General features: G+C 39.9%; 1 protein-coding gene across 2 annotated transcripts in view; it reads right to left on the bottom strand.

Annotated features, from left to right (window-relative positions):
* Nucleotides 1-12,602, bottom strand: part of FRMPD1 (FERM and PDZ domain containing 1) — a 141,897-nt gene that overhangs the window by 96,987 nt on the left and 32,308 nt on the right. The window contains exon 2 of one of the 2 annotated variants that reach the window (XM_086683533.1): nt 8,422-8,465. The exons of the other annotated variant lie outside the window; for it this stretch is intronic. The gene's annotated coding sequence lies outside the window, so the exon portion shown is untranslated. The remainder of the gene's footprint in view (nt 1-8,421; nt 8,466-12,602) is intronic. 2 annotated transcript variants of the gene reach the window in all.

The following is a 12,602-nucleotide window of genomic DNA, read 5'->3' as shown; positions in this document are numbered from 1 at the left end:
TGTCCCTACCCTGCTGTGTGGCTAGGAGAAAGTCACATCACCTCTCTGCGCTACCATTTCCTCCTCTGTAGAAGGAGAGAATGACACGTTATAGACCAAGGTCTCCTGAGCTCCAAACCAAATGATTCTTTGAGATTAAGGAAGCTAAAGTGTTACCTAGTCAGAAAGAGAGGTCTGGCTGTTGTCTGCAAAAGAAACTGGGTGCTTATCATGAGGATTATATTACCTCTTGAGGACAAGTAAATTGTTGCTCCACAGAGTGAAACAATGACATAAAAACAGCGTGTTCTTACTCTCAAGATTCTAGGACACAGAAGCAGTCATTCACTGCTCACTTCTTAAAAATGAGTTTCCAGTTCACTGTAAAATACAATGTACAGGGAGTTAGAAGAGAGGGTCCGTTTTCTGTGCCCTAGTGAAGAGAGCCCCATCTTGTTGTGCTCTCCATGACTGATCACAGTCATGCTCCTAAAGATGGTCCATTTGTACTTTTTTTAGGAGGGGTGGGGGGATGGGGATGTGGAAAGCACGGCTCCTTTCTGGATTGCTTCCTTAGCTCTCATATTTGCTTTGTTTGCTTACACTTCTTTTCCTATCCCCAATCACATTCTCTGCTTCTTGATGAAACTGATATTCTAATCTATGGCTAATGCAATAGACTTATGACCGGGTTGGAAAAGAGAGGGGAAGGATGGGATAGAGCTGAGAATGATTATCACAATTTCTTGAAAACATTTGAATTCTTTATGTCTCCTGTCAGACAAGTTTTTAATCTCATTCCTGAGATGATAAATCTTTCAGCGTTCTGAGGGATGGCTTTGAAAATATAGGAGTGTCTCATCATCTTTTTTCTTTTTAACTTCTTAAAAAATTCTCTCTCTGCTGGTTCAGCTTTTGGGAGATAGGTTCCAACGGCATGCCCTTGAGGTTGTGGCCAGGGTCTGGCATGGCCCTACTCTGGTCTTGCCACTACATCTGTACCAGTCACCCCGGGCTCGATTCTGCTCTGAATGTGCCAGGTGACTGCAACTCCACACCACTGCTCTGGTCCCCACAGCCCAGGGGGGCTTCCCTCTGTCATTCTTCCCTCTATCATTACTTTCTTCATCCCCTTTACTTTCCATAGCACTTTGCCATTTGTAAAAAAACCGGGCAGAGCAATCATCTTTTATTCTCTCAATAGCTCCTTGAGGAATGCAACCCAAACGTGATTATCTCCATTGTACAGAAGAAAAACCTGAGGCAAGCTCAGAGAAGTCCAATGATTTGTATGAGGTCACATCTGGCAACTGGGATTCAAATTCAAGCTTATCTAGACAACGGAGCTCTCTTCTTGTGGGGAGAAAGATGATTGCAACAGAATCATAATATGGAGAAATTTCATAAATCACCCTGGGATGACCTGCCAGGGGGATTCTCTAAAGGTGAGGACCTGCATCCTATAACTGACTTCCCTCTCAGCTGGCTCCCTATGGAGGTAAGTCATGCTGTGAGGCACACAGTGAATGGAGACGGTAGGCTGAGAGGGCCTAGAGCTGGAACATGAAGGAGATGTCACACCTACCCAGGGAGACTGAACCAGTGCAGGACTGGTGAAGGATGCCATCTCTGCCACACTGTTTAAAACTGCGGGAAGAACCAAAGCCCAGGAGCCTGGGAAGTTCCTGCCTTGCTAGTGAGCCTAAAGTGAAGGCTTTTGATTCTGGGGCTACCTGAGGGGCCCAGCCGGCCCCAACAGGGTGGGATTCTTTTGCAGGTAAGGAGGAACTGCCCCTGCCCACTTCCTGCATGTGGCCCCGAGGGAAGCCCCTTGATTCTGCCGAGGTTTGTCTCCCCGGAGGGGAATGTCACAGTTGGGCCAAACTACCCCTCCCAGGGCCACTACTAGCCCATACAACACCTTTATGGATTAGGAAAAAAAAGCATCACCTCCTCAGATGTCTTCGTGAAAACAAGAAAATACTGCTCCCCTCCTTCAGGCAGATGTAACTCCACACCATGGTACACAGCTCAGCAAGTGGGTTTTAGCTCTTATCTTTTCAACTAGGTACCCTTGTACAGTAGACAACCTACACAATGGCACACAACAGCCCAATCCTTCCCTCTTCATAATGGGGGTGTCTGAAGATCCTAGAGGCCTCTCCCACTTCACCTCAGCATGCTGGGCCCCGCTAATCAGGCTTGTTCACCACTAGGCCACTGGAGAATCATCATCTTCCTTTGTTATCATGATTGCTGAACTGCTGCTACCCAAGAGGCCACATAGACGGAGTTGCCCAAGTGCCAATATGAGCAGCCAAAGCAGATCAGAGATTATTTAAGGAGACCCCATAACTTGAAGGAAGAAGACCAAGTTAAACAACTAGAAGAGAGGACTCATATTGAGATAGATTTAGAAGAAGAAAAAGTGAGTCTTTAAAATAAGAATTTTAAGGAGATTCACATAGAAATTAGAAAGAATCAGGGGCTCCTGAGTAGCTCAGTCAGTTAAGCATGCGACTTCAGCTCAGGTCACGATCTCACAGCTCATGAGTTCGAGCCCTGCGTCGGACTCTCTGCTGACAGCTCAGAGCCTGGAGCCTGCTTCCAATTCTGTGTCTCCCTCTCTCTCTGCCCCTCTCCTACTTCCACTCTGTCTTTTTCTCTCAAAAATAAATAAACGTTAAAAAAAATTTTTTTATTAAAAAAATAGAAAAAAGAATCAGAATGAAGACACATGGTTTTGGGAAGTTAAAAAGACAATTTCTAAAGCTAAACTTTTTTTTAATGTTTATTTATTTTTGAGAGACCACAAGCAGGGAAGGGGTAGAGAGAGGGAGACAGAGTATCTAAAGTGGCTCTTTGCTGACAGTAGCAAACCTGATGCAGGGCTTGAACTCATGAACCGTGTGATCATGACCTGAGCCAAAGTCAAACACTCAACCGACTGAGCCACCCAGGTGCTCCTAAATTTAAACAATTTAATTGTGGAAGTGAAAAATAGAATGAGGACCACTGAAAATTGATTTAGTGACCCGAAATGTGCAAAAGGAGAACAATCCCACAGTACCAAACCAAAACCACAGAGAAATGGAAATTAGAGTGAAAAAGTTTAAAAACATGGATGAAGCATCTAGGAGATACACACTTAGTAGGATAACCAAATGGAGCAAAAATAATAAGGGAATGAAGCGATAACCAAAGGAGCAATAGACGAAAATTTTATGAGCTTCGAGAAACTTGAATTTTCAGATCAAAAAGCTTCACTGAATGCTACACAGCAGTCACCGAAAAACACATACCTAGAACTTTCTGTTCTGGACAAGACAGGGGACACATTTCTCTCTATTCCTCCTGCTAAATGCAGCTGAAATCTCTAGACATAATATGTAAAACAAACATAAGAAAATTCTGATTGATGGAAGAGAAGGAAGACCAGCTCAGGCACCTCAGGACACAAAGAACAATGTGGCAACAAACTCCTTGGGTTTTCTTTTTGCGCCCTGTGTATCCCGACCGGGCACCAGAGGAGCCCAGGAGTAGGAAACGCCAACAGGCACAAACAAAAGAAAAAAAAAATAGCCGCAAGAAAACTCTGATTTCTGCAGCCAAAGGAATGGGAAAGGGCAGCCTAACAAGACAGAAGCCTTTGTGACAACATGTCCAAACTCCAGCCAAACTCCAGAGAAAAAAAATGACACACAACATTCCTACTCCCACTCTCCCACCCCTGGTCAGTGGAAGCTAGCAGAGAACTGGGATGTCCACCCCTGCCCTGAGGTCACAAGACACATCTCCCACTCTGCACCAGGGGGTGTCAGCAGAGTCTCAGTGGGCGACTTGGGCTTCCATCCTCACTCCAGGGGTCATGAGGCACGATTACCTTTCCCTACTAGTACAGTGTCTGTTGAGGCCTGCTAAAACAGAATTCAAATGAGATCCAGAATCTCATAACATAATACCCCAAATGTCCAGGATACAATTTTATTTATTTATTATTTATTTATTTTTAAATATTTATTTATTTTTGGGAGAGAGCAAGAGGGGCAGGGGCAGAGAGAGGGGCAGGGAGGATCTAAAGCAGGTTCTGTGTGGACAGCAGTGAGTCTGATGTGGGGCTTGAACTCGAGGACTACGAGATCATGACCTGAAGTTGGATGCTCAACTGACTGAGCCACCCAAGCGTCCCTGAGATACAATTTTAAAAATCAGTTATAAGTGTCTGACTCTTGACTTCAGCTCAGGTCATGATCTTATAGTTCAGGGTGGCAGCAGGGAAGTATTTGAGCCCCGCATTGGGCTCTGACTGACAGTGCAGAGCCTGCTTGGGATTCTCTCTCTCCCTCCCTCTCTGCTCCTTCTCTCCCATGCACTCTCTTTCTCACTCTTTCTATCAAAATAAATAAACGTAAAAAAAAAAAAAAGCTTTATTAAAAAATCAGTTATCCTACCAAGAACAAGAAAAATCTCATCTTGGGGTGAGAGAAAGACAATCAGCAGACGCCAAAATGGATAAATTATAGATGTTAAAATGATCTGACAATGTTTTTACAGTGGCTTTCCTAAAAATCCTTCAATAAGCAATCATGAGTTCTCAAATGAAAACATAGGATGGCACAAAAACAGACACTCAGATCAATGGAACCCAGAATCAAGAGAACCCAGAAACGGACCCACAAACACATGGTCAACTAATCTTTGACAAAGCAGGAAAGAATATCCAATGGAAGAAAGACAGTCTCTTCAGCAAGTGGTGCTGGGAAAACTGGACAGCGACATGCAGAAGAATGAACCTGAACCACTTTCTTACACCATACACAAAAATAAACTCAAAATGGATGAAAGACTTCAATGTAAGACAGGAAGCCATCAAAATCCTTGAGGAGAAAGCAGGCAAAAACCTCTTTGATCTTGGCCACAGCAACTTCTTACTCAACACAACTCCGGAGGCAAGGGAAACAAAAGCAAAAATGAACTATTGGGACCTCATCAAAATAAAAATCTTCTGCACAGCAAAGAAAACAATCAGCAAAACTAAAAGGCAACTGACAGAATGGGAGAAGATATTTGCAAACGACATATCAGAGAAAGGGTCAGTATCCAACATCTATAAAGAACTTCTCAAATTCAACACCCCAAAACCAAATAATCCAGTGAAGAAATGGGCAAAAGACATGAATAGACACTTCTCCAAAGAAGACATCCAGATGGCCAACTGACACATGAAAAAATGCTCAACATCACTCACCACCAGGGAAATACAAATCAAAGCCACAATGAGATACCACTTCACACCTTTCAGAATGGCTAACATTAACAACTCAGGCAACAACAGATGTTGGCGAAGATGCAGAGAAAGAGGATCTCTTTTGCACTGCTGGTGGGAATGCGAATTGGTGCAGCCACTCTGGAAAACAGTATGGCGGTTCCTCAAAAAGTTAAAAATAGAACTACCCTATGACCCAGCAATTACACTACTAGGTATCTATCCAAGGGATACAGACGTGCTGTTTCGAAGGGGCACATGCACCCCAATGTTTATAGCAGCACTATTGACAATAGCCAAAGTATGGAAAGAGCCCAAATGTCTATCGATGGATGAATGGATAAAGAGGATATACAATGGAGTATTACTCGGCAATCAAAAAGAATGAAATCTTGCCACTTGCAACGACATGGGTGGAACTGGAGGGTATTATGCTAAGTGAAATTAGTCAGTCAGAGGAAGACAAATATCATATGATTTCACTCATATGAGGACTTTAAGATGCAGAACAGATGAACACAGTGAAGGGAAGCAAAAATAATATAAAAACAGGGAGGGAGACAAAACATAAGTGACTCTTAAATATGGAGAACAAACAGAGAGTTGCTGGTGGGGTTGTGGGAGGGGGGATGGGCTAAATGGGTAAGGGATATTAAGGAATCTACCCCTGAAATCATTGTTGCACTATATACTAATTTGGATGTAATTTAAAAAAATAAAATTAAAATAAAAACAAAACAGAAATTTAAAAAAATGCTGATTAGAAACTGATTAGAAATATTCAATAATAATTGATGTCTATTGAACATATAATGTAATAGGAACTTTTATTACATCATTTAATCTCAAGAAAATTCTATGAGTTAGGTCTTATTTTTGTCATTCCTTTTTTCAGGAGAGGAAAATTAATTGCTACATGACTTCAAAATTAAAATGTATATGGTATTTTAATATTATGAATATTAAGCTATGATTACAATAGAAAAAAGAAAACATAGGAAATATCAACAAATAAATAGACGTTATAAAAAATAACCATATGGATATTATATAACTGGAAAATACAACAAAAGAAGTTAAAAAAGAACTCCCTGGATAAACTCAGTAGTAGAGTGGAGGTAACAAAGGATAAAATCAGTGAATTTAAGGCCAAATTAATAGTGTGTACCCATTGTGAACAACAGAGAGAAAAACGATTGGGGGCGGGGGGAGGAGGAAGTTATCCCTCATCTTATCGGAGTTCCAGAAAGACAGGGGAGAGAGATAAAGTGGGAGTGAAAAAGCAGTTGAAGAATAATTGCTGAAAATTCCCCAAATTTGGCAAAAGACAAAAGTCTAGATTGAAGAAGCTGTACAGATTCCAGAAGGGATAAACTCAAATAAACAAACACCAAGGCATCATATTTGTACTTCTGAAAACTACCAACAACAACAACAAAAATCTTGACATCAGAGAGAAATGACAAACGACTTACAGAGGAACACTGATTCCAATGACAGCCCAATTCTGATTTGAAATGGAGGCTGGAAAGAAGTGGTGCAACATTTCTCAAGTGCTGAAAGAAAATCACCATCAACTTAGAATTCTATATCCAGCAAAAATATCCTTCAGACAGGAAGGTGGAAGACTAAGAGGAAGAAAAACTAAGGGAAATTGTGGTGACCAATAAACCTCCCCTAAAAGGATGAGTAGAGGTAACTCTTCAGATGCAAAGAAATGATAAAAGAAGGAAACTTGGAACATCAGCAATAAAGAAAGGATAACACAAAGAGTAAAAATATTGGTTAATATAAAATGCCATTTTCCTCTTGAGTTTTAAAATTTGTGTTTGGGGGGGTGATTGGGTGGTTCATGGGTTCAGGCCCCACATCAGGCTCTGTGCTGACAGCTCAGAGCCTGGAGCTTGCTTCAGATCCTGTGTCTCCCTTTCTCTCTGCCCCTCCTCTGCTCATGCTCACTCACTCTCTTTCTCAAAAATAAATAAACATTAAAAAAATTTTTAATTTTTTAAATTTGTGTTTGGTATTGGAAATAAAAATTATAAATATTGTTGGATGATCTCAATGTATATAATATTTAAGACAATTATATTAAAAAGGAGGGAGGGTAAAGGGACAAAAATGCACATTTCACTTGAAGTGGTAAAATGTTAGCATCAGTAAACTGTGATAAGTTATGTATGCACAATTTAATATTTGACCAACAAATAAAAAACTAGACAAAGAGATACACCCAAAAACATTACAGACAACTCAAATTGGAATTCTAAAAAATTGCTCAAGTAATCACAGGGAGGCAAGAAAGACAGGAATGAAAAATGAGGGACAAGCAGAAAATAAATAATAAAATGTCAGATTTATAGTACTAATATTTAAGTTCTAATATTTCAATAATTAAGGTAGATGTAAGTAGTATAAATAGACCAATTAAAAGACAGAGATTGGCAGATGGATTTTTTAAAACATGCCCTGGTGAAAATCCTAAACTCCAAGAGTAAAGCATAGCAATCCTAAGCTTTTAGGCAATGTGAATAGCTTGCTTATGAAGGAAAGAGGGTCTTCCAGAATTATTTTGTGGACTCCACAGACTGCCCTTGTTAAAATGTATTGAGACCTAATATTTGTTAGTCACAGTTCTAAGCAGTTTATGTGATCTCATTTTTATAATTCTATGGAACCCCATTTTATAGAGGAGGAAATTAAGGCTAACTTTCCCAAGGTCACTTGATTAGTAAGAATCTAAGAAGATTCAAACCCAGGGAAAGAAATGAAAGAAACTAAAGAATGAGTACAAGTTAGCTACCTAAATAAGAGAGAGAGAAGAGTTTCCAGACAGGGAACAGCACATTGGGAGGTTCTGAGGATGGAAAGGAACACCTATTACATGCTGCGTGTTTTAAATACGCTATTAACTACCACAAAACCCCAACAAGCAGGTATTAGGGTGTCCCTTTTGCAGATGAAGAGACTAAGCAAAGTTAAGTAACTTGCTCAAAATAATCCAGTAGTAGGTGATAGAGCCAGAATTTAAAACCGGGTCAGCCGCAATCTGCTATTGAGTCAACAGGCCAGAAAGGCTCTTGGAACATATTTCCACGATGGTTGTCATTATCATTCCATAGTTTCCCTGTAGTGACCCAGCAATTAAAACTTTAAAGAGAAAAGGATCTACCTACCTTCCTGGGTTATTTTACTCAAGTCCACTGGGTCTGAGTGTCATCTATAAAAGAAAGAATTGAGCATCATCGGTGTTTTTCTTTTTTTTAAATTAATTTTATTTTTAAGTAAACTCTATGCCCAACAAGTGGCTTGAACTCATGGCCCTGAGATCAAGAGTCACATGACTGAGCCAGCCAAGTGCCTATGGCATCTTGCCTTAGTAAATATCTTAAGCTGAAGGAATTTAAAAAAATTATTTTTAATGTTTATTTCTGTGAGAGAGACATAGTGTAAGAGGGGGAGGGGCAGAAAGAGGAAAACACAGAATCCAGAGCAGGCTCCGGGCTCTGAACTGTCAGCACAGAAACCGACGACATAGGGTTCGAGCCCACGAACCATGAGATCATGACCTGAGCCGAAGTTGGATGCCCAACTGACTGAGCCACCCAGGTGCTCTGAAGGAATTTTTTAAAGATTTTATTTTTAGGTAATCTCTACATCCAACATGGGACTCAGAACTACAACCCTAAGATCAACAGTCACACTCTGTACCAGCTGAGCCAGCCAGGCACCCCTAGTGTATTTCTAACTTTGGTGAATGAAGGGCAGACCAGTGGAATCCTTTATTCAGTTCAGATCCTATTAAATGGAAGCCCAATGTAGAAGACAGGTACAAGCACAGCAAACGTGACTGAAGGGAGCTGGAAGATGGAGGGCTAGTGCTAGACCCTCTTTGGTTAAAGCACTCTGTTACAACCCTGAGTTCTGGAACCAGTACATGGAGAGGCCCTGTGCACAGGGGAGCATGTTGGAGGCACTCTCTCTCATCTTAGTGTAGGATAGGGAGAGAGGTGGATGACCTTGATTTTGTTAAAAACAAGGATTTATTCATATTTTGTTACGATGGACTACGTACCGAGACATTGTGTCTTAGTCTTTTCTTTGAATCAGGGACGTTCTGGGAAGGATCTGGGCCGTAGAGTCAGACGTGACTTGAATACCAGCTCTTGCCCTTGCTAGCTTTTGTGACCTTGGACAACTATGTAACCTTTCAGTTTTCACATCATAATAAACAGATAATACTGACTTTGGGGAGTGTTGTGAGGATTAAATTAAATAATAAGGATAAAGCACCCAGCAGAGAATCGGTGTACTGTAGATATTTAATAAAAAGCAGCTATTATTATTTGAAACTCTGAGATCTTGACACTTAAAGTCTGCTTCTTCTTTCACGATTTGTGGAGCTTGGTTCTTTCTTTCTTCTCTTTTTTTCTTTTTTCCTTTTTTTAAAACTGTAAGTTAATTGATGTAAAAAGAGATGATACTTTTTGCAAATTCTGGAATGTCGGCCATACTTTAAATCTGTAAATGTAAGGTGTGGATTGTGAAAAACCACAGTGACGTTGAAGAAGTGATACACTTTTATAATCTAGACCCTGACTAATGACTGTTGCACATGCTGATTAGCTTGAAACCAAACAGCCAGAGTGTTTACAGAATAATCCATTATTAAAACATACATATTTTCAAAAATAAAAGATGCTGTTCTGATTCTAGTATGGACAAGATAAGGATAACCTAATTTTACAGAACTTCTGTCTTAAAATATAAGTGATGCTTTGTGCACCATCATATAGTTGGGGGCATAGCCTAATCTTCCAGAGCCTGTGGTTTACCAGAGGCTAAAGTCATGGCAGATTTCCTATAATGGTCTATGAATCCCTGCCGCTTCCCATGAAGCTTAATGGGAGAACATTTGAGAGCATACGGTACTTTGTCAACTGATCCTAATGTGTCCATTAGTGTGGCTCCACAGGGAATTTCAATCTATGCCTAAAGAATGGTCACTTGGGGAACAGAAATAGCTATTTACAGCCCCCACCTCCCAATAACTCTGTCCTCTGTCCAGCCTCCCCCTCTTTTTTCAGTCCTACCAGAAAGACATATAACTAGATGTGTGCCATTAAGGGTATCTGCATTATCCACATTTGAGCCATAATCTCTTAAGGCACACCACCTTGATATCCTTCAAGACCTTATGCAGACAATACCTCATTTGACCCTCACAATACTCCTCTGAGCTAGGTTTTGTTATTCCATTTCACAGATGGGGAAAACAGAAGCACACAATGGTTAAAGTATTTGCTTGGAGGTCAGAGGTAAGTGGTAGAACTACGCTTAGTCCAGTGCAATCGCCCAACTCCATGCTGGATGTGTAGAGGAGTCTACTTGGACTGATTGGGTTCTGTGAATTTCTGTTCTTTGTTAGCCTGAATCAAGATGTGGCCCAAATTAAATATACCCACATTTATTCATTCATTAAAATAACATTCATAGGGGAGGGAAAGGGGGGAAAAAGTTACAGAGAGGGAGGGAGGCAAAACATAAGAGACTCTTAAATACTGAGAACAAACTGAGAGTTGATGGGAGGTGGGGGAGAGGGGAAAGTGGGTGATGGGCATTGAAGAGGGCACCTGTTGGGATGAGCACTGGGTGTTGTATGGAAACCAATTTGACAATAAACTATATTTAAAAAATAAAATAAAATAAAAACAATTAAAGTATAAGAATAAAAAAATAAAATAAAATAAAATAAAATAAAATAAAATAAAATAAAATAAAATAAAATAAAATAACATTGACTGGGAGCCATAGGGTAAAGTACTACACTATGAAGGGAGTAGTGTCCTAGAAAATTCAAGAGCTTTGGAATAATTCAGCACACAGATATATGGACATCCTGGCCCTACTAAGTTCTCATTAAGTGCTAGTTATTGTTAGTAAGAGGTGCTATGGAGATGAATCACACATGGTCCTGACCCTGAAATGGCTCTAAAGTTTAAATAAATTATATGATGATCTTAAAAAATAAAAGAGCTGACTCCCTTTCTTACATCTTATATTTTACTTTTCATTTTAAAATAAAATCCAGGGGTGCCTGGGTGGCTCAGTTGGTTAAGTGCCCAGTTTCGGCTCAGGTCTTGATTTCAGGGTTGTGAGTTCAAGCCCCACACATGGTTCCATGCCAGGTGTGGAGCCAGCTTAAAAAACAAAAGGTTTTTTTAATTTAAAAAATAAAAATAAGAAAAATAAAATCCAAATGGATGAAAGATTTCTGTGGTGAAACCATGAAAGTACTAGAAGAAAATACAGTTTAATTTAATCTTGGAGAAAGAAAGGTCATAAACATTCAATAGAAGATAAAAGTCAGTAATTAATGGGGAGCCCTGGTGACTCAGTTGGTTGGATGTCCAACTTCAGCTCAGGTCATGATCTTACAGCTCATGGGTTTGAGCTCCAGGTTGGGCTCTGTGCTGACAGCATGAAGCCTACTTGGGATTCTCTCTCTCTCTGCCTCTCTTTCTCTGAAAATAAATAATTGATTTTAAAAATGTTTTTAAATAAAAATAAAAATCAGTAATTAAAAGATCAACAACCCAGTAGAAAAATTGGCAAAAGATAGGAATAGCTAATTGATGGTAAAGCAATTATAAATGGTTCATCCATAGAAGTGCCCAACCTCACTCATTAAAGATATTGAAATAAAGGCAGCATTGAGATATCATGTAATGACAAAGACCAAAAGTTTCATAATACATGTGTTGTTGGAGATGTTGGAAAACAAACCCATGTTTTGTTGGTGGGGGTGTCTATTTGTACATTTTCTATGAAGGGCAGTTTGGCAGTATCTATGAAAAAGTTTTAAATGTGTACCAGTAGCAAAACATTTCAAATAACCAAAATGCCCAACATTAAAGTAGAAATAAATTATGGCACATGCATTTAATGAAATGCCATATAACTCTTTTTTTTTTTTTTTTTTTTTTTTTTTGAAGTTAGGCCCTGGTTTTTTTTCTCCATATAACTTTTTTTTTTTTAATTTTTTTTTCAACGTTTTTTATTTATTTTGGGACAGAGAGAGACAGAGCATGAACGGGGGAGGGGCAGAGAGAGAGGGAGACACAGAATCAGAAACAGGCTCCAGGCTCCGAGCCATCAGCCCAGAGCCCGACGCGGGGCTCGAACTCACGGACCGCGAGATCATGACCTGGCTGAAGTCAGACGCTTAATCGACTGCGCCACCCAGGCGCCCCTCTCCATATAACTCTTTAAAAAAAGAAAAACAAAGCTCTTTGGCTACTGCTGATTGAGAACAATTTTCACAATATATTGTTAATTTTTTTTAAAGCAAGGCACA

This window comes from Puma concolor, chromosome D4 (genome assembly GCF_028749965.1).
Source record: "Puma concolor isolate L17-30 chromosome D4, mPumCon1.1.hap2, whole genome shotgun sequence".
Taxonomy (NCBI): domain Eukaryota; kingdom Metazoa; phylum Chordata; class Mammalia; order Carnivora; family Felidae; genus Puma; species Puma concolor.
This window is presented reverse-complemented; position numbering and strand designations above follow the sequence as displayed.